Here is a 23,754-nt window from a genome sequence, read left to right on the forward strand (position 1 = left end):
ATCATTTTTTGCATGTGTATATCGTGTGGCAGGTACGAAGATACTCTATGCCCTGGGAAGTCGAGAAACTTTCCAACACGAAAAGATCCTCGACCGGTGGGATTCGAACCCACGACCCTCAGCTTGGTCTTGCTGAATAGCTGCGCGTTTACCGTCACGGCTATCTGGGCCCCATTGATCTGGGCCAAGCACTGATTGCGGAATTTAATTCATTAGTAGCTGCAGAAGTAATGTTCCCAACGTTACATAATTAAAGTACCTGCCATCGCTTGGGATCAAACTCACGATCTCAATATCCAGAGATCTAGACGCTGTCCTTGCTGCCACCACAGTATATATCGAAGGCAAAGAAACACACCATTTTCTTCTATACCAAAAATGGTTCATATATATATTCTATACTATACTATACTATACTATAGTATTCAAATAATTAATAATAAATATTATTTTCCTTTTCATTGCCGAAACCTGGCACCTTAAGTTTAATTTCGAGCATTTGTTTTCTCTTTTTTTTTTCATTGGTGGACCCCCCCATACGCCAGCACCGACCCAGTGAGAAACCTCGGAATCACTTGAGGAGCTTACTCACGCTCGCACGCTCGTCGCTGGCTATCTCTGACGCTAATCCGCCTTAACATCTCTGAGCGAAGTCAAACTCAGACTCAACAACTGGGGACGTCGACTCACCGAAAAGACCCGGCGTCCGGTCAGACAGACACCACCCGGCTCGACTTTGCGCTGCCCCATATGAATCAGTTCTGCTCAAGAAACCGGTTTGTAAACACGCACCGGAACGCGGTCGTCTTCTCGGGAAATTCTTTCCCAAAGATTCTCTCCGCGCCGCACCCGACTCTCTTGCTCAGTATTCTTCGCCTTGCGGCTTGTTGCGCATTCTGCGGTGGTGTTGTCGTTCGTTCGGTGTGTGCCACTTCCCTCAAATCGAATCCCCCTTGCAGAAGCGCAAGAAGATCATCTCTCACGCCGCGTCGAACTCGGGAGCACTTGATCTTGGTCGGTGTTGGATAGAAGAAGTCGTCGGTGTCGTCGTCGTCGATCAGGTTTAAGTTGCGCTTCAAATGGAAATAAGTGAATAATTGAACGGGGAATTGAAAAGGATTGTGCCAGTGAAAGAACTTCGGAATGCATCGTGCGCGGTCATCGCCGCCGGCAGGAGGCTAATAAGTACATACCGAAGGACCGGTTGTGAATCTTCGCCGTGTACCCGATGGTTGTCGAGAGGGAGGACGGCCGACTTATCCCGTGAGTGTGTGACACTAGAGTGGCCCATAATAGTTAAACTGTGAAAATCTTAAGATGCATCCCCAAATTTGAATATTAGGACCACCAAAAGATACTGTGAAAATTTAAGCGGAATTAATCAAGTCTAAGGGAGGGCTCGACGAGCTTGAAGTTTGTATGAAGAAAATCGACCAAAATAAATGGGAAAACGGTTCCAATTACATTTTCGATGCTTTGAAACAAAAAGTTTTACAGTCACCCCACAGTTGTGAATCAACGAAGAGTCCTCTTTCCAGAAGAAAGTGTGATTAAAAGTCATGGTGACACTTTACAGGACCAAATTATCATCTAAAAACTGCAGAATATGATTGTTTTCATGAACATACCTCGAAATTTGCGATTATTTACGAAAAAGTGTTGATTTTGACAGAAATTTAAAACCTTGACCAAGGTTGGGAAAAAATCTGAAATTCACTCTATAGTAGCCAAGCAAAGCCAATCAAAGTCAGCGAAGCTAGTGAAACTCACGCCCATCGCTGCTGTAGGCAAAAAGCCTTGAAAATTGCAAAACACCCGTTGCTAAGGGCAACCCAAAATTACTGTAGAAAAATGTTCTACTTCCCGCGTTTAGAGCCTCCAATGACACTAACGATTTAGAAAATTCATGCACCCAACATAGGCTACTTGATGAGATTCACAATTTTGAACTAATGTATTAGAAGAACCACGTGATTTTCGCAAAAACTCAAGCCTACTACTATTACCATTCCCAGCACTGACCTTGACAACCTCATAAATGTGGATTAATGAGAGAGGAGGATTCGTATTATGAATCAAATCGATCCAGAACAAAGCCATCATGATAGCAAACTGATACCAACTTCTGCTATGTTTAACTGCTGTTGATTGAAACGAATTACTATTTTCTTGTGTGATTTCCCCACTGTTGTGAATGAACACTTCCACATGAAAAATGTATAAACCATCTTATTCATGATTATGAAGCTGTAGAGATTCATAATTTTGGTAGGTTAAATGTTATTTGTATAATTGTAGTTCTCATTGATTGAAAGTACCGAGTTTGATCCAACACTGATTCATATCTGTGGGGCGACTGTACGTAAGGAAACTGAACGGTTTTCCCCCAGAGTTTAACGCAAAAAAGGTAATTTTATAAAAGTGCTTCGATTTCGTTAAATTTTTGTGAGTCGAATCATGATTCATTAACTATTAATAATTAATGGTCATCAATCAAAAATATTGGACCCGTATTTTTTTTATTTTGGCTAGAAAAAAATCTTGCTTTGGTCGTGGTGCTCCAAAAACTGAATATTTCTGCCCGTTCCACCCCGGTAAAACAAATTTCAGTTTCCCTACACTCAAGCCAATAGACTATTGAAATACATATAAGTATGATCTTATAAAGTTTTAGAGATTGAAAACTAAAAAAAAAAAACAAGATTTGAAAAGACCTGGAATCGAACCAAGGATTTGCTGTCAATAGGCCCGTGCGTACGCCACGCGTATATCGAATATATGCTGAAAAGATACATACCGTAAAATCGGGTGTAATTGATCAGAAGGGTGAAATTGATCATCGTATCACATGATTTTATTTATTCGTAATGGAGCACAAATATCAACGTAAGTTGCAATAAATGAACGTTGCTTGTCGTAACTATTGTCGAATTGTGTGTTGTGAAGTTTTTTGCGTTAAAGAATGTTTATTACTACGAAAATGACGTAAAATTTCAAAATCATGCACGGTACAGTATTGACAAACACCTATGAACTTCTATTTATAAGTAATGATTTGAACATGGTATAAACCTGAAAGTTTGTGAGGATGCATGAGATATATCCCCAAACCAGATTTCATCACCAAAGCTCGTACCAATTTGCTCATATGGTTGAAATAATTGAATTTCTGTAACATATCATTGAATTCCTTAGGAAATTGCATACATTAAGGCGCTATCGCGTAATTCTTGAAATTTAACTATTCGTTATTTATATAAATATTGCATTGTTAAGAATTTTACAAGCATATTCGGATTCAGGGAGCTCAAATTTATCATATAGAGTTGTTTTGAAAACTAACAATAATGGCATTGACAAGTGATCAATTTCACCCCGAAATGAGATCCTCTGATTTTTTATTTTAGAGGTACCGTAAAACGGGGTAACTTTGATAGTTTTTTCGAAGAAAACTTGAATATTTTTGCATGCTGTTTCAAAGATTTACAATTTATATTTTTAAAACAAGTACTGGCATCCTAGCTATCGATTACAGTCGATAAATTGGCAAAAGATTAATTTTGAATGGATATATAATTTTTCATATAATGGAAAGTTGGTTTTCTGTTTTGGGGTAACTTTGATAATGGAGTATGATTCGAACAAAATTGAATGAATAACGAACATTTGTAGGGCATTGCATACCTCTAGGCGTTTAACGTTATATGGAAATTTCTGACTTAGATTACAAAAATGGTCCCAGTTTGTGAATATGCTTTTCGCTAAGAGATTTAAGACCGTATTCAAGTTCTATGATAACTAGGCTATCAAAGATAAGTGGCCAACTATTTAAAACTACATCAAATAGTGATCGTAGAACAGATTGTTTGTAAGCGTTTTAAAAATGCTAAAATTGTGTAAATTTTCTAAATTCGTATAAAAAGCCTAAAATGTTCTTGATTCATATGAAAACCGCTCTTACATGAAGTGTCATACTAATATTCTTTAGTTTTGCATTCGTTTTGCTTAACTGATTAACAGAAATTATGATATTTCATTTAGTATGCGGTGGGTTACGCACTATCAAAGTTACCCGCATTATCAAAGTTACCCCGTTTTACGGTATTTGTTAACACTAAAATGACATTTGTTAGAAAATTTCGATACATAAGTCGATAAGGCTCACCTTCGTACTTGTTTTCCTGCATTTTGTTGTTTGGCATTGTGAACATTATAGAAAAGAGACAAGAAGAACCGTGAAAATTGATCAATTTCACCCGAAATTACGGTACAACGTTTACGCCGCAATGATCGTTTTTTTTCTTCTTAAGGCTCTAGTAAAAATCGATTATTTGTCAAAGCTGAAATAGCAGTTCTCTTTCGATAGATCAACAAATCAAGAAATAAAAAAACTTCCGTTTAACATAATTGACAAAATAGAGTAACGAACTTTTTTTCCTAGATTTTTTGTCAGTTTGAAAGAAAACTGTTGTTTCAGTTTTGGCTACTAAGGTAGTAGCACGGTGCTCCCCTGACCGTTATTATCAGAAAAAAATCTCCATGAAATCTGTGCTCACCAGTCGTTTTCTATAGCTAAGCTGCATGACTGGGCAAAATTTCAAAAAAATCGTAGGGCCCGTTTTGCAGTTACGCCCTTTTTATTGTATAAGTCTACTAATTCAAAGGAAATCTGAGATATTTGAACGGATTTTCATTGGCCGTGATTACCAGAAGAAATAAACCATCAAAATTTGGTTCGAAGTTGGTTTGTTTAATTATTTGTAACCTCTTGGTGGAGTTTTTAATGAGAAAATAGGCGAAATTCGAAGTTACGCCCTTTATGAGGTGTAACCATTGAAAACACTAATTTCAAATAGATTAATTAGGTATTCTAATACCGATAAGCATTTTCAAATAATTCCAATGACATATTGCATCTACATGTCACCAAAGTATTTCACAATTGATCAATTTTTCGTAGGCTCAAGCGCTGTAAGGCATTACGGAGCAATTTTTGTGACATTATTATTTGTCAAAACATATTGTTATAGCCCAACTAGCCACCCCTTTGGCTGTTCCGGCTAACATTATACTGCGCTAGAACTTGAACTTCAATCGCTTAGTAATGGACTATTGGGTAAACTATGGAACTCTAGATCACTGTCAATGCTTTTGTGATCATTTGTAGCATACATTACTACATTTAGATTTTGCACGAATCTTCAATATTTCCTTTGGGTTTCCCGGTCGTTTTGATTACACAAACCGATAAGAGCCCAGGATAAATACAATAGTGAAAGAAATGTATACATCAATTTACTCATTCTCAGGCTAACTAGCGAAGAGAAAGCATCAGTACTTGAATTACGCTTATGCGTTATAATTTGGTTTCATTGATTTCATAAAACTTGCGGAGCTTAACGTTACATATCTTCCTTATGTATCAAAACTCTCTTTAGAATATTCTCAACCTTAACCCCGAGTTTCATTTCCCGGAATTTATTTATCCCGAGTTTCATCACACTGAACGCACTGTTACGGTAAATGCTATTGTCCCAAATATATTATACCCTTGAACGATATTATCCCGTGATAATGAAATTCGAAGTAATGATATTCTTGGAACTGGAACTCTCGGTGATGGTCTTCAGGTATTCGGGCTAATGGATCTCAAAGTTAAGGGGTATATTAAAAAAAAAATTAAATACGATAAACATATAGTTGTTCATGGATTCTAAGTAAATTCCAGTTTTGGTTACCGGAAAATTGTTAATTGTTCTGTGGCTCTGTTGATTACCTTGCCGGTCTACCTACCATAATATGGTTTTAATCCTACACAAACTGAAGATTTATATGTTAACTTTATTTTTTTGATTGCTAGCTGTGCTTGTGAAGTAATGACACACAAGCTGCTATGACCCTTTACAAACGAAAAAAAAACATATTTTGGTAGCTACACAAAGTTTTTCAAACTGACAAAGACAAACAGTCAATATTAAACTCTGTAAATGCTACGATTTTGAAATCAATTAAACAAAATAATAACGGATGTTCTAAACTTTGCATTACACTCTTCCATTTTGAATCACTGCTTTCTGCATAGTTGATTTTATTCCATACACTGCTACCCATTACAAAAAACTTAACTCTTTAAGTACTTCTTGACGTATGCTTCGAATTTGATATACAACAGGTAGCAATCAGTAGCATTTCAAATAATCTGAATCGTGAGTACATTGGTTCACCAACCAATCCATATCCATATATTGTGCTACAAGAACTAATTTGGTTACATGAGAAAATCAACTCCGTAATGCCTCAAAGCACTTGAGCCTATGGAAAACCAGTTGATAGTGAAAGACTTTTGTGGCATGTGAGTGCAGTGTGTCATTGAAAACATTTGAACATGCTCAACAGTATTAGAATGCCTAATTATTCTTTTTAATATTAGTGTTTTCAATGGTTACACCTCAAAAAGGGCGTAACTTCAAATTTCGCCTATTTTCTCATTCAAAACTCCACCAAGAGGTTACGAATAACTAAACAAACCAACTTTGAACCAAATTTTGATGGTATATTTCTTCTGGTTATAACGGCCAATGGAAATCCGTTCAAATATCTCAGATTTCCTTTGAATTAGTAGACTACTACAATAAAACTGCAAAACGGGCCCTACAATTTTTTTGAAATTTTGCCCAGACATGCAGCTTAGTTTTAGAAATCGACTGGTGAGCACAGATTTGATGGAGATTTTTTTCTGATAATAACGGTCAGGGGAGCACCGTGTAGTAGCCTAGGTACTAAGGCATTTCTTTTTTCTTCCTAGCCAGGGTTTGAATTCTGAGAAAATTGGTAGAAAAAAAACAATTCTTGCGTAACTTTCTAAAAGGTCCTATCTTACGTTGAGAGACTCTCTCTTTTTACTATCTCGTTAATAAATAACTAACCCAAATTAGCCTTTTCTGTTGCTTTTTTGTGTGTGAAACATTAGTCAAGGATTTAAGGAAATTAGTAATGTCAATAACGGCGCCGGCCACGTCCTCACGGTCATCGGGGAAGGGAAGGAATATTAGTGTGACGTCCATTGTTACTAAAGACCGAGTATACCTCTGCATCTCCATGGTTGTCACGGGAAGATGTTTTGTTATTGGTAGGGCTCAAAAGCTACATGATCAGGATTCACCTTGATAAGTAATGCGATTCATGTAACCTCTGTTTAAAAAATTATCTGTCAATGCGTCAGCATCCTAAACATAGAACTATTCAAAGGTTTGAATCTTGAAATTTCATGATATATTAATAAGCGCTTATATTAACACCTAAAGTGACGAACCATCCATAGATTGTCCAATAAATACATAAACAATACATGTCATGATACAAATATAGTATTACAAGCATGAAACGAACTCACCAATTGTTAATCCATCAATTAATAAAATAAAATCACTCCGCGAATGAAGTGCTAAATAAAAAAAAATACTCCGAGCCCGTGAAATATGAATCTGACAGCTTAGGCCTTCGCAAAGAACCACTCAAGCGAATGAAGCCACCGAAAAAAACAATCCGAGCGCGCGAAAAATGAATCAGATAGCTTGGGCCTTCGCAAAGCACTCTATCTACTAGAACACAAATCCAAAACAAAAAGTGCACTATTGTTGGATGGTTCCTTCGCGAGATTAATGCGTTTGCGTAATATTGGAAATTGTAGAATCCCCCTAGGTCCACATAGGTGAAGTGGGGTGATATAATAGTGCATGCAAAAAACCATTCAAACAAGCTCCAAAGATTAGGAACACTATTGCAATCAGATGTTTGGAGATTATTTAGCATGCCAGTGAAATAAAACACAAATTAGAAAAAAATTTGCATAGCTTGTTCCTAATGAAAAGACTTTCGATTAGTTGCGATTCCTGTTGGTAGAAGAATGTTGAAATCACTAACGGAAGAGTTTCTTCCACTACAGTAGGGGACAAACCTGGTGTAGTGGTTAGAAAATATACTTCTGACGCCGAAGATCTGGATCAAATTCCATCCCCGAGATAGTCACGTATGACAAAAAGGTTATATTGACGATTTCCTTCGAAAGGAAATATGACGTTGGTCTCGACATGAACAAGTCCATCTCGTTAATATAGAGTCAAAAAATTCCACTACAGTGCACCCTGTAGTCATTAATGTAACATACTTTGATTATTTCGCAGATTTCCTGTGAAATTTCACCGTCATCTCGACAGCTGAACGTTTGGTGAAAAATCACCGAAAAAATATTAAAATAGAAGAATAAAATCATATATGGTCTGACTGGGATTTGAACTCTCCACCTATCGATGAGTAAGCAGGCATGTTACCACTACGCCAGCTATCACTGCGTGTTAGAGGTGTGCAGAAACTGAAACAAAAGGAGCATGTGCCAACGATATTTCATGACTTTTCGAAGGGAAGTAGTCAATACTTTGTGTAAGCATTTCACAAGAAAAAGAGTAAGAGATATGAAAAATAGAAAGATTTTACGAGGGGACCAGATAGCTGTAGCAGTAAACGCGCAGCTATTCAGCAAGACTAAGTTGAGAGTCGTGGGTCATATCCCATCAGTTGAGGATCTTTTCGTAACGAAAGTTTTCTCGATTTCTCAGAGCATAGAGTGTTTTTGCGTACCTGTTACACGATATACACATACAAAAATACTGGTTTGGCAAAAAAAACCCTTAGTTAACCCTTAAAAGCCCGAGACAAACCTCAAATTTCTAAATGACCCCAATGCGGAGAGTAGAAGATCAATTATTTCGAAATAAATTTTGAAGTAAATGCGGTTATTTGGTCTTACAATCCTTGGGTGAGACATCCCCCTGACCCCTCCCCCTTCTCTTGGTAACGGAAAAAACGTGGACAGGGGGGATGCAAAATTGGTTTGAAACGGATATCCTAATATCCAAATAAGCTTTCTAGCTTATTCTGGTTGGTATCTTCGGCAAAGTTATTCAGCAAATCAAGGATTATCTGACGGTGAAGAGTCTGCTTGAGGATTTTCCCGCTAGATGGCGCTAGTGACAAAATTTCTTCAATTATCTGTGTCTCAAGATCCTTACCAGTTAAAAGGTTGGTGTCTTCGGCAAAGATATTCAGCAGATTGAAGGCTACCTGGCGGTAGAGGGCCTGAATTATAATTTAACCACTAAAAGCTTGTAACACATTTTCTTCAATTGCCTGTATCTCAAGAATTTCGAAGCACCGCCAGATAGCCCTTCATATGCTGAACAGCCTTACGCCAACCTTTTAGCTGATAGGAATGTTAAGATGCAGACAATTGCAGAAAATTTGTTACTAGCGCAACCTAGCCAATAAACTGTCATTCAGACTTTTCACCGCCAGATAGCCCAAAATCTGCTGAATATCTTTGCTGAAAACACCAACCTTCTAGCTGTGAAGTAGATAAGATTGAAGATTTATTTTCATTAGCACCACCCTAGCGGATGTAGTCTCAAGCAGTCTCTTCTCCTCCAGATAATCCTTCATATGCTGAATATCTCTTCCGAAGACTAACCAACCTTCTAGCTTTCAAGGTTTTTAAGATACAGGCAATTTGAGAAAATTTGCTACTAACGCCACCTAGTGGATAAATTCTCATTCCGGTCTTCTACCCCCAGATAGCTTTCAATTTGGTGAATAACTTTTTTTTGTTGAATCTTGAGATACAAACAGTTGAAGAAAATTTGTCTCATGCGCCACCGAGCGGAAAAAATCACAATCAGATTCTCTACCACCAGATAGCCCTCGATTTGCTGAATAGCTTTGCCGAAGACACCAGCCTTCTAGTTCATTTGAATGTTGAAATATCCGTTTAAAACCAATGTTTAACCCCTTCTGTCCATGCTTTTTTTCTGTTATCAAGAGAAGGAGGAGGGGTTAGGGGGATGTAAGACCAACTGACCGCATTTACTTTGAAATTTATTTGAAAATAATTCATCTACTAGTCTCCGAATTCTGGTCATTCGAAAAATTCAAGGTTCGTCCCGGACTTTTAAAGATTAGTATTCAAAATTCGTTCGTGGGCCGCACAAAACTCTCTCCAAGGCCTTTTTTCTGATTTCAAGCAGATTTTTTTTCTAAATATTTCTGGTAAAAAAAATTTGTAAGTGTTCTACCAGTGTACTTAAAAAAAAATCCCAAGATAGTTCAAGCTGTTCCGGATTAAATTTCTCCTGTAAATTATTCTAAAATATATCCTGGGAATACTGGGAGAATTCCCCCACATATTATTGCGGGAATTGGCCTTGATTCTTCAATGATTGATCCAAAGTTGTTTTCAGAAATTTTCTCTAAACAATGTCCAAACCAACTGTAAGGACGAAATTTCTATAAAATCTTCGGGAAGTTTCTACAAAATTACTGTGGTGAATTCCTCTAAGGATTCCTCAGAGATTTTCTAAAATAATCCTGTAGAAATTACACATTTTCCTTGAATTTTATGAAAAAAAAACAGGAAATATAAAGCATATATTTTTTAGGAATTCAATTTTTTAGAGAATCTTAGCCGCCCCTATTTGGGCGAGAAAAATGAGTAGGGGAAATCAGGGTAAAACCGACACTGTGGGTAAGATCAACACCCTTTGGTTTTTCATTTTTTGAGCAGATTTTCATGCAGTTTCCACCACGCTCTGTCTTTACTTGTGAAATGTTGTGTTTCGGATGATATCACAACTGACGCTACCAATAAACTGCCAAAATAAATTACAAAATCATATTGGATAACATAGAAGCAACAGCAGTTGCAGTATTTCGCTATTATTCTTCAACTATTTCGCATGTGATATTTTTAAAATATCATTATTTGTTCTGCGTATACATCATCATTTACTATTATTACGTTCATAAAACATGAGGGAGAATTTAATTTTTGGTTTTTCGGCAGCTGAAAACGCTATTGAAAAATAAATGTCCACTCGGGGTAAGATCGACACTTTCATTTGGGGTAAAATCGACACCTTTCTTTGCTTCATAATCTATCTTCAGGGAATCTTTCTTGTCGGCAGACTTCCTCTGTAGTTTAAGTACCAACAAAATATTTCTATGTTTCCCGTTTAAACTTATTGGATAAAGCATGAAGAAATTTTTCTCATTTGAAATTGAAGAATTAATGTTATTGTTCATTTTCAAACCATGAGGGTCAACAGTTTTTTATAACTAAAAATAATTACACTTTTCTGTCTTGTTAAAATAAAACAGTATTTTTTTTTAAAACCAATCATTGGCCACATGATGATGAAGATGAAGTCACATTCCACGAACACAAATTAATCATATCCTTGTATATTCACCCCAACTTTATAATCTTAGCATGGGACATTTGTAATTTTCACATTATTTAGTGGATCTTTGGCCTCTCCTCAATAATTTACGTAATATATGTACAATCCTTCAGATGAAGGGGTCATAAAAGTCGAAAGTCATGTCTAAATTATTCTTTTTAATATGCCATGTGATGGTGATGTTCACAACGTATAAATTCTACTCAAAGTGCATGTGTCGATTTTACCCCAACAGGATCTTACCCGCACTCTCAATTGTTTCATCTTATAATGATGAAATATCAATTTGATTTAAATCACTATATAACCTTGATATATAATCCAGCGATCGTAAGGATTGATAGATTTATAACCAATATGTGATTCCACAACAATTTTAGGTTCGTTCAACAAGCGAAAGTACACTAATTTTATCGATAAGCTTAGGGTGTCGGTTTACCCCGAAATCCCCTAAAATAATCGCCAACGGAGCTATCAGTTAAGTTTAGTCACTCATTCTCGCACCGGTCGCTACTATATTTAATAACTCGCTTCCGGTACCGGCTTCTCGGGTTATGAAAACAATGGTGAACATTTCAGGTTGGGAATTTTTGGAAATCTATTGACATATTTTTGATATTCTGGTGCGGAACCTTAAGAATTCCATCGAAAATCTTTAGGATAGTTCAGAATTTCTGTGGGATTCATTGCAAATTTCGTAGAAATCTTGGAATTTTAGTATCAACCTTTGGCATTATAGTAGGAATATTTGTTTTTTTTTCTAGAAGCTTTGGGGTTCCAGTAGAAACATTAGGCGTTTTCCTAGAATCCGTGGAAATCCGACTGGAATCCTAGCGAATCCGACTGGAATACTTGTGAATCCAACTGAAGTTCTAGCAAATCCAACTGGAGTTCTTGTGAATCCGACTAAAGTTCTGGTATTTCCGATAGAAATCCTTGTCCTGTTCTTTAATATGAAATTCTTGTTGAACCAACTGGATTCCTTGCGAATCTGATTGGAGTACTTGCGAATTCGTCTGAAATCCTTATAAATCCTATTGAAATCTTTGAAAATTAGTCTTGAATCCATGAGAATTCGACTGAATTCCATGAGAATCATGTTTGATTTTTTTTTGCGAATCCTCATGAAATCCTTTTAAATCCGACTGAAATGCTTTGGATTTGGACTAAAATCTTTCGATTTCTGTTTGAGATTCGTGTTATTACGTTTCAAATTCTATAGATTTGACTGGATTTCTTGGAATTATGACTTAAATCCTTAGGATTTCGAATCAAATGGATTCATGTTGGAATCTCAATAATTTCAGTCAGTATATCAAGGGTTTTAGTAAGATGCATAAGAATTTCAGTCAGATTCACAAGGATTCTTGTCAGATACGCAGGGATTCCAGTGTTATTCTCGAGAAATTAAGTCGGATTTGCAATGGTTGATATTGGATTTTCAAGGATTCCAGTCTGATACGTAAGGATTTCACTAGGATTTGCAAGGACTTTCGGTTGGACTCGCAAGTATTTCACTTAGATTCACAGGTATTCAAGTGGTATTTGCAAGCATATCAATCGGATTTGCAAGGATTATAGTCGGGTTCGCAAGGATTGCAATCGAAATTCCAAGGCTTTTAGTAGGAATTCCAAGAATTAAGGACTGTTCATTTTATAAAGTGGACACCTTGTTTATGCTATATCTTTTTTATTTATTGATGAAATCGTAAACGGTTTTCTGTGTATCGTTCAACTATTATTCTACAATGTTATGAAAATACAGAAACTTACAAAATGCTTTCGGTTGAAGAACTAAATAGTTTTTGCAAAAACTCCTAAGAAAAACTGTTCGTCAAGTTTAAGCATTATTTTTCGCATGAAAAAAATCCTAAATTTAATGAACAAATTGTATGTTGGTATCCTTTACTATTCAACTTAAGGTAGAGTTTTTAAAAACATCAATAATATTCCATCAGTTCCTGACGCTGAGTCACTTTAGTGATCTATTCCTTATGGTCAAATTTGCTGATACACCATCTTTTTACTACCAGCAAAAAAGTAAAGTAATAAGCGTGTTCAAAACTGGTTTAGATTACTAAAGAAACTATAAAAAAAAGCAAAATCTTGAGTTTTAACCGCATTCTTGGGTACCAAATTTACTCTTTATGGTCGTTTTATTGAAAAATCCTATACTTTTAAAATTATATACGCATGTTTATCGATCTAGAGCAAAATTGTAAACGTTTTTCTCAAAATATTTTGGTAGGTAGTCTCAGAATAACACATTCTGAAAATAATACATGCAAAATAAATTTGATTTAATTCAAGCAGTGTTCCCAATCTTGATGATTGTCATTGTGCTTTGAGTGGTCTTCTGAAAATAAATTATTTGTTTTTCTATTGTGCTTAAAATATGACGTGGGGACTAAATCAGCAACTCTATGAAGGCGTAAGTTATTTTTATTATAAATACTATATTATTACTTCCGTCTGGACGTACTTTAAACCTTAAAATTCTACTCATATCAGTTCCATTTAAATTTAAGATATTTCTCTTCAAAAAAAATTGATAAAAAATGATTTTATGATATCTGGAAAATTGCTTTTCCAAAAATAACTTGATATTTTTTAGCAAGCTTCTAATTGATGATGCTTTCTAAGTACAACCATTTTTTGAAAATAAAAAATATAAATTGTCGAATTTTCCTGCCGATTTTTAATGATTTTGATAACCTCCAAAAATCGACCGTTCTAAACGATGTGCCTTATTAGTGTGAAATCATATTATTTTGGTAACTTTTTTATTACCACAGCATTGTACAATATTAGTCGAACGATGTACAGAAAACCAATTTCGATTTCATTGATAAATTAAAAAGATATTGCATGTCCAAAATGTCCACTTTATAAAATGAACAGTCCTTAAGACTATGGTATGCTCGTTGGAAATCTAGGAATTTAACTCGGAATCTTAGGTACTCCATAGAAAATCAGTTACTTTTTCAATAATACAACACAAGAATATCACTGTAATCCAGAATTCCTACCGGAGCCCTAGAATTCTCCAAAAACGCTAAATTCTTATGAGGAATCGAATGTTTCAAGAACTTCTTCCAAATTCCAATAGTTGCATCAAATTCCTTGAATTCTCAACAAATCCTTGAAATTTTCATTAAATATCCAGAATTTCATGATTTTTACTTCTAGCGCATCACTTAGCACACTGTTAAAGTTGCTCTTAAGAATATATGCATGCGTCCCTTTGAGAACTTCTACAAGGATTACACCTGCGATGACTGAAGATTTTTTGTGCCTAGAATGAAGTGAGACAGAAGCCAATTTTTTAATGGTTCATAATCTTATTTAGAACAAATACTTTGAATGTCATGGTGGTTCAAAAGCTGTTCAAGTAAGAAGTTTTCACTCCAAATATTATAGCAATCGATTGAAATTTAGAAAAATTGGGGTTATTTGTTGACTTTGAACGTGAAAATTGTGTTGAGCGGTTGAACTACCTTTGCGTGAAGCAAACTGAAAATGGTTTCGTTTTCGATTTTGTTTTTATGTAAGGACGTTTCGAGGCCTATCATGAGGATACTTAGAGGTGTATGAGATTTTGCATAAATGCCTCAAAGCCATCTCATAGTAGGGCGAAAATTCGAGCCATATATTATTTCACAGAAAAACTTGCAGCTTACCTGAAATGCACATATTTATGACTGATTGTGCGAAAAAAGTTACCAAAATATAAATTTTTATCTTTGTTTTGGAAAATTCTGCCATTTTTAGATATTAATTCTGTTTTGGGTAATTTCTTGATAAATATTTAATGTGTATTTTCTTACAATGGTTTATGGCTGGTATAAATTATTATAATTAAACATAAGTGAACATGTTGGTACAAGTTTGTTCAGCAAAAGTGTACCCAATATGTTGAATGTTCACTCTGTGGTATTCATTTCTTTGGAATTGTTATAGCTTTTCTGGATATGTTATATATTTTAAGTATTAAAGTCGAACTTTTGTCCCACCTTACTTTAACTGTTGATATTTTCTCAAATTCAAAAATGGTTTCTTTGGAATTCTTACAAGAGTTTCAATGCGTATTCTCTCACAGATTACTCAAGGCAACCAGGGTAACCATTATAAACGCTGTATTATTTGAGGTTTTTTTTCATAAAAATAATGTTCATGTTTCATTGTCCCGGCGCTCAGGTCTAGCCGGAATAGGTTGTCCAATATATTTGATCGATGTTTTTCATATACACTTCATGCTAATTTAAGTCCCCTTCAGAGTTCAAGGATTCTGCTCAAACTTCCACAGTTGTTTTTTTTTTTGGCCCAAATGAACAGATTGCTGTTTTTTAGTACAAAATGTCCATGTCCAATCTGGGGACCTGTGTCTCAGCTTCTGGTATTCCGAATTGGCTCAAATTTGAATGACGAACTACAAATAACCTGAAGTTTTGCCTGTAATGCGTTTATTACGTTTCAGTAATTTTTCAGAGAGCTTCAGAGGGTTGGTCAAAGAAAAACGTAAATTGCCAAGAGATTTTTAATTTAATTCTAAAATGGTAAGTTGTGGGTGGTTGATTTGGCTTAAATTGCTCACTTTTGGAAATCATGCAAATTTGCAGAACACACCAACCACCCACAACATGCCGTTTTTTAATTTAATCCAAAAAATTTCTTATTAGTTACTTTTGTCATCAAACAAAACTCTCTTAAGGTGATTATAAAACGAAGCCAAACTTCGAATTTTCAAGAGCACAAGACTGGAGAATCTGTCAACAGTTCGCGTTGAAAATCAATCAAATTACTTGCTCGCTGGTGGTGACCAATGGGATAAATTTTCAACGCGGAGCATTGTTTGGTTCTCAAGTCTTGTGCTCTTGAAAATTTGAGGTGTGGCTTTGTTCTGTAATCACCTTAAAATCTTTGAAAAATGACATAAATATAATGAATTCACTACATACAAAACTGTATTAACTTTATTAGTTCGTCATTAAAATGTCATTAAATTCGTACTATTAGAAGCTATGATGCAAATACCCTAACATGAAAATTTTGTATGAAAAAACAGCATATGGTTATAAGCTTCTGTCATTAATTGTAACTCAAGATTTTTGAACGATTGATTTTTCCTTTTAAAAATGGGCCACCTTAGTGTGACACTTATATCGAATGCCGATAAATCTTCGACAGATAAAAACTCGGTCAAGCGCACGGCGGTGCTGCGGCTTCTTCAGTCAGTGCTCGACGGCGCAGCGGCTTTCTGGGGGTGAAAACGCATATTATCGGAAGCGTAAAGTGCGCAAGCATGCGGCGGCTCTTCTGAAAGTACGCGCGCTTGCTTGCTAGTGTGAGTGCATCGGTGGAGTGATAAGGCCACCGCTTCAGGTGCGTCGAACACAAAAATTTGCCATTGAGGAGAAAAATCGCCTCCAAACTAAAGTCCCGGGGATTCGGCGTTATCTGAGGGTCACACCGAAATCGGAGGGGCTTACGCGTCACTTCTCTCTCGCGCGCAAGGTGTGTGAGTCGTATTACGTAGTCTTCGCCATCAATGCAGCAGCAAAAGACGCAATACCTACGTTTCGCCGGAGTTTGCCGAGCAGTGGAAGTTTTGCTTGCCTTTGGAAATTACCATTCCTGGCCCCGGCTTGGAGAAGTGTGATTATTGCAGGCTTTTTATGTGCACCTTACCGAGGTAGACTCCGGGGGTTCATTCAGCACACACAAGAGGCGAAGAGGCGATTAGGCGGAATATGAGCCATGGAAAAACCGGCATCCACGGCGAGGCATTTCCAGCAGTGAGCTATGCAGGAGGTAAGTTTCAATTTCACTTACGTGGTCCGATTTATTGACTGCAGGCTGGTAGTGGAGACCGAAAGAGAGATATGTTTTTGTGAGGGTCGTTACGAAGGCGATGCAAAATTTACTGAATGATATAAAGGTAGTGATTGGATTTGATTGCATCAGGTTTCCTGAAAAATCTTATTTTTGTCGAAAAGTATCGTTAATATTTAACCCTTTGTCTGTGTTTGGGGTTAATATGACCCCAGGGCACTTTGACGGGACTGTAACTTTTGTGTTAATGAACCGATTTGTTAATTTTTTTCACACGTTGGTGAGTTTCCGTGAGTTTTTTGATTCGCGCAAGGTTTTTATTTTCAATTTCCTTGGAATCATATTGACTCTGAATTCAAATCGCTGTAACTTCGCGAAACACAAATGGATTTTTGATTTTACTGCAGTTTTGGAAAGTAAATTTATTTGAGTCTTACTAAAAACAACATAATAAAATTTAAAAGGGGGATGGTTCATCGCGGGAAGGGGTTATTGTCCAGAAAGGTCCATAAACAGTGCATTTTTGAAACTATGGATGCTTATGTCTCAGAAGGAATTTTTCTATAAAATTAGACTTTCTTCAGTAAAGATTTACATCAGGGAAAGGACCAACATAGTACATATTGATTGGATGGGAATTTAACCGCAACTTAAAAAAAATACGGATTACGGTGAAATTTCACCGTAATCTCAACAGCTGAAGGTTCGGTGAAAAATCACCGAACAATCTGTAAAACGATTAAACAAAATCAAAAAGATAAACAAGAAAATGGTTCGACTGGGAGTCGAACTTCCGACCTTCCGATCAGGAAGCAGGCTTGCTACCACTAAGTCAGCTTTCACTGCTTGATAATACTGTGCAAAAACTGAAACAAAAGGAATCTCATGCCTGCCTTAACGGCTGTCACACGATTTCACATAAGTTCGGTGAAAATAATGCTGTTACTGAACTGTTCGGTAATATTTTACAGGGTTACAGTAAAATTGTTTGTTTCACGGATTTTTTCCGGTGAAATAGTAGATTTCACGGTTTTTCTCCGGTAAAACAGTCGATTTCTCGGATTTTTTCGGTAAAATAATAGATTTCACAGGAAAATCTGTATTTTTGTTGTTTACAGTTCGAATTCGGTGATTTATTTCACAGGATACTGCTATTGGGCCCAGATAGCCGTAGCGGTAAACGCGCAGCTATTCAGCATGACCATGCTGAGGGTCGTGGGTTCGAATCCCGCTAATCGAGGATCTTTTCGTAAAGGAAATTTTCTCGATTCCCAGGGCATAGAGTATCTTCGTACCTGCCACACGATATACACATGCAAAAATGGTCAATCGGCAAAGAAAGCTCTCAGTTAATAACTGTGGAAGTGCTCATAAGAACACTAATCTGAGAAGCAGGCTTTGTCTCAGTTGGGACGTAACGCCAGAAAGAAGAAGATACTGCTATTTATTTTAAGTGTGCAGCAATCGAAATATCAAAATATTGGCATCATTTGCTGTAATAATGGAACTAAACTATGATACATCTGTATCAAATTGGCATCGAAGAAATCAGAATTAATGGAGTCCTTAACGCATCTTTAGAACGCCAAAATATCATCTAGTCCGGTCTGTCTGGAATCCGACCTTTTTTTCTAGTATTCCCTATCGAATTCGTTCCAGGAATAATAGCTGATATATAGTTTAGTCCTAATAATATTTTTCGAAATGACTGCTAGTGATTATATCTCAAGGTATTTTGCAAATTGCTCCCTGTATTGTTTGACATTCTGCCTTGAGCAACTTCGTGACTTATCATTTCTTCAATTATGTCTGCCTTGAACCTGTGACTCGCCAAAAAAAATCGTTAGAAATAACATTGAGGAATCTGAGAGAATTTTCTAGAAATTTTATCCTAGGATTTTTTAAATATTTTTCTTTGCAATTACATCAAACATCTATCGAAAAGTTAAACATTACAAATAGTTTGCAATTAGATTAAATGGAAAAAATTGATGTGAAGTTGTACGAAAAAGTTACACGTCTTCTCAGTGAGAATCGAACTCACGACTCCCTGATCTCTAGTTAGTGCGCGTTACCCCTACGCCATGAGAGGACTCATGAACGCAGAAGTTAACCTGAATTTCAGCTCAATAATCACGTGGTCCTTTTTCGCAAAGTGCACCTCTTTCGGAAGAATTAGATGCCCATCCAAACACAACGCTTCCTATATATATCCAATGCTTAGCCCGAGAGCGCATTATTTTTTAAATAATGAAATAGCACACAACACTAGCCAGCAACTGTACTGGCTGAGGTATCTATTGTGTGGGCTTCCAATGGGTCGCGACGTTCTCAAACGACCGGTTACCGAACATGAGTCCGTTGCTCGATAAATACTTGTTTTTAATTATTATTAACTAGTGGTCCCGGCAAACTTCGTCTTGCCATCAAGTAGGCTGTTGAAAAATGCTATGGATCGTCCCATACAAAATGACAGTTTCGTTCACGCTTGTTTTTCCGACTTTCCCGTTGAATATCCTGGGATTTTTATACACACAAACACGTCGGAACACTTGACGAACAAAACGGAAAAATAATCATTCAAATCGGTTGACCCGTTCGGAAGCCATTTCGTGACATACAAACACCACTCCATTTTTATTTATATAGATTAATTATTCTCACTGAGAAGACGTGTAACTTTTTCGCAAAACTTCACATCAATTTGTCCATTTAATCTAATTGCAAACTATATATAATGTTTAGCTTTTCGGTAGTTGATAAACTTCCACTCGGCTGGTTAGCCGTAAACCACGATTCATAATTAAAAACATGTACATCAAACATGTTTAAAGGAATTCTTGGAAATAATTCTTCTTTCAACTAAGGACTGAAAACATAAAATTAGTAAAGCTTAAAAAAGTGCTTTATCACTTAATTTTTGAACATTCTGTTAGCAATTATTCAGAAAATTTGTGGAGTAGTTTTACAAGAATCTTTGAAGAATTTCACCGAGGATATCTACAAGCATTTCTCTAAGTAATAATTTTCCAAGCAATTCCATCAGGGCTTTTAAAGTTTATTCTTCAATTACTTTGAGAATTATTAAAGTTATTCTTCCAGGTATGTTTCTAGAAAATTTTCAGGTATCACCTCCTAAACTTCCCCAGAAATTCTTTCTGAAATTCTCTGCATGGTTTTTAATTCCTAAAGAGTTTTCTCTTGAATATTTTTAAAGTTGTGAAATCATTCAGTAGAAATATCTCAAAAGTTCTACTGCTGGTTATGTAGGAATTTCGCTAAGAACTTCTCAACGATTATATCTCGCATAGCTTGTGATCTCGCCCTAAAAGCCATTGGTAACCGAGTGTGTAGCTCCTTGTTTCTGAGCAAATGAATGGACCATGATAAAAACTGACACCATTAAAAGATAGAGGATAATATTTTCGTTATCGTAGCAATGCTAAATAGTAAATCCGTTTGTTTGCTCTGTAACAACAAGCTACACACTCGGTTACCAATGGCTTTCAGGGCGAGATCACAAGTTATGCGAGATATCAAACGTTTTTCATGCAGCCGCATCTAACATTGTTTTCCTTTAGTTCTTCTGAGGAATCCTTGAGAGTTTCGTCAAGAAATTATAAATGAATTTATGTTGTTCTATTTTATTCAAGTTTTGATTGTGATTTTTTTTTAAACTGATCCAGTAATTTGTTCAGAAGTTCTTTTTCTGGTATTCCTACATAAAATTCAACCGGAAATTCCTCAATAGGTACATTTGAATTTGAATCTCCTTTTCTGATTCTTCGATTCCATGAACTGACACTTAAAAAATTCGGGAGCAATTCTGAAGTAAATTTCATTAGAAAGTCCATGTGATTTTTTGTAGACGTATTAGGGAAAGTTCATGTAGAAACCTCTGATTGAACTGCTGATGGACTTCCTGTAAGCATGCTTAAAGGAATCTCAAGATAAACTTTTGAGTGAGTTTCTGTGTCTATTTTGGAAGACTTCCTCAAGTTATCGTTGAAGACATTTTTGAATGGATCTTTGGAAAAATTTAAGAAATCTGGAAGATATGTCACTGGAACAGTGACTGGTGCTAATCCTGAAAGAATTCAAGAAAAAAAAATCATAAATGAACTCTCAAAGATGTTCCCATGGATACAGTATTGGACAATACATTTGCAACTTTTTTTTTCCATAAAAATGAACAATTTTGGAGGCTTAGATCTTAGGTCCGATTTTTTGACACGGCACGGCATGGCACATCATAACTTGGATTTAAACATATATTTTTAGCGCTTTTCCCAATCACGAACTCAAAAGCAATAACGGTTCGACTAAAGAGAATGTTTTGACAAATTTTGATAACTCATGTAACTCAAAAAGTTGAAGCAATAACTTTATGATATCTTTAGCAATGTTTTAGATTTTGACAAGATGAACAAGTTTGCTGGAGACAGTTTTTGCGTAGGGCTTTCCTATTTTCAGATAAATTGTTTAAAAAAATTCGTCAAAAAATCACTTTTTTCTAAATGTCATACTTTTAAACTCTAGATTGGAAAAAATCATTTAAAAATATATGTTAAAATTCAAGGTTCGTCTTGTGAAAATTTCATACAAACCAGTCTATGAATAACTGAGATGTACCAAACTTGATCATTATGTATCGAAAAAGTTGCTAGTGTTTTATCCAAAGCTTTTTTCTTCGGACTAACGTTCAGATGTCTTCTAGAATGCATTTCCATAAGAATCGCCTAATTATATCCTCAGAAAAAGGATCAAATGAGACATTTATGGAGTTAAACATCCTGAGGATATCTTAAGTCAAGGATTGAATGAATCTATATAGGTATTTTAAAAGAAAATCTTACATTAATTCCAGAAAAAATAACATGGCGGCTCCGGGTTCGATTCCCAAAGAAATTCAAAAGTTTAGTTCTTTGACAATTGACAAATCCTTGAAATAGTTTATGGAGGAATCTTTGCAACTGCTGGAAAAAGTCATGAAGTTATATAATCAATACCTCTGAAGTTTTTTTTCCTAGAATATTCTTCAATTCCTTTCTACTACTAGAACTATTACTGAATGAAACGTTGAAGGCATTTCTCTTCTTTCTTGACTCCTCCAAATTTTTGAACCCCCTCCCGTTGTAAAAAAGTTCCCCAGCGTTGTAGAAATGTTTCCAAACAAAATTCCAGCACATATTTAGCCTGAAGCATTTTACCATTAGCAGCAGTCTTTACGATTGTTTATTCAGTATCTGCAATAGTACATAAGTGCCTTCATTTACAATGAGGCTTACTTATTTTAATCCAAAAACTTGCTGATACTTTTGGAATAGCTTTTTGGAAGTTTCGATTTGTAGTCCTTCAAAATTGCGTTGATTAATTATTTATCATCGCCGACTTTCATTTCATTAGGAAGCATCCATCCACGTAACGCTAAATTTGAAAATTTTTGACCCCATCCATAACGCATTTTTATGAAAAAATTAAAATGTTTGTAAGGGACGTAACGCTTGAGATTACTCCCCCCTCCCCCTAGAGCGTTACGTAATATATGGATGGCGCCTTACTACTGATGACATTACACATAGACAGAAAACACAAGCGAAGAGTAAATAAATACAAGTAACTCCGGCACATTCCCAGGGGTTTGCATGCTGTATTCTCACATTACACTGACGTTTCGGTATGGCTATTTGACCATCTTCGTGGATCGATACGGAAATCAGCAAGTTAAAAATATGTTGGTAATATTAAAAATGCTAGAATACTAATTGTTTGTTTGTACTTATCAAATATTACATTTACGCAACATCATTTTTTTCGTAGATATTTAAGGGCAAAAACCATTTGCAGATCAATTTGATAATATTCAACCATGTTTATCCAGTGTAGTGTTGGTACTGATAGTACAAGACAAACGCAAAAAATACGAGAATTGTAACTATTAATGGCGTTATGCATATTAAATCTTATTTTACGAAAAGAATATTGGAAGGAATACGAAAAGATCCCATTTTTACCTTAACCCACTAATACAAACTCCAATGCTGGAAGCGCAGAAGAAACCTATGTTTTTAGTTACAATCGTAGTCCAACCAAAATTCTTTCCATTTCTCGAAGACTGTAATAAGTACTTTTTAATATTTTTACATAACGCTTTAGCATGGCTTAGCTTAATCGCTGCTAATGTTTAGATTTAGGTATAAAAGGCTGAAACAACAAAAGTCTAAAGGACGAGAATGATTTGTTTGGTGAGTAACTCTCCGACCTCTTTGAGCTTCGATCCTTTCTATTTTCTTTTTTGTCCTTTGCTACCCGTAAAGGTATAACTGTCCTATATAGAAAAAGTAAGCATTGAGAAAATAACGCTCAAACTTTGAAGTTCGCCATCTCATACAAATCTAATTTTCCTGAAAATTTCTACATAGGGGGAGATCCCCCAGTACCGGACACTTAAGCCATTAGATTCATATTTACAAAAATAATGATTTTATGCGGTCCTGTTACCCATTAATGATAAACATCATCATTTTTTTATCGTACAAAAGTAAGTTTGAAAATATAAACATGAATTTTGACATTACATTTTGATGATGTATTCTTGTACCAAATTGGCCAGTCATAAAAGTTAGCTCCCAAT

The 23,754-nt window shown here is 35.8% G+C and overlaps 1 protein-coding gene across 4 annotated transcripts in view; it reads left to right on the plus strand.

The window, feature by feature from the left end:
* Nucleotides 1-746: 746 nt before the first annotated feature.
* The window catches only part of LOC5568027 (chondroitin sulfate synthase 1), an 88,564-nt gene continuing 65,556 nt past the window's right edge, over nt 747-23,754 (plus strand). Inside the window, exons 1-2 of one of the 4 annotated variants that reach the window (XM_021842136.1) lie at nt 747-1,263; nt 16,476-17,099. The gene's annotated coding sequence lies outside the window, so the exon portion shown is untranslated. Of the gene's footprint in view, nt 1,268-16,458; nt 17,100-23,754 lie in introns of those variants that run through there. The other 3 variants (XM_021840455.1, XM_021839830.1, XM_021841015.1) reach the window with 3 other exon arrangements.

This window comes from Aedes aegypti, chromosome 1, assembly GCF_002204515.2.
Source record: "Aedes aegypti strain LVP_AGWG chromosome 1, AaegL5.0 Primary Assembly, whole genome shotgun sequence".
Classification (NCBI taxonomy): domain Eukaryota; kingdom Metazoa; phylum Arthropoda; class Insecta; order Diptera; family Culicidae; genus Aedes; species Aedes aegypti.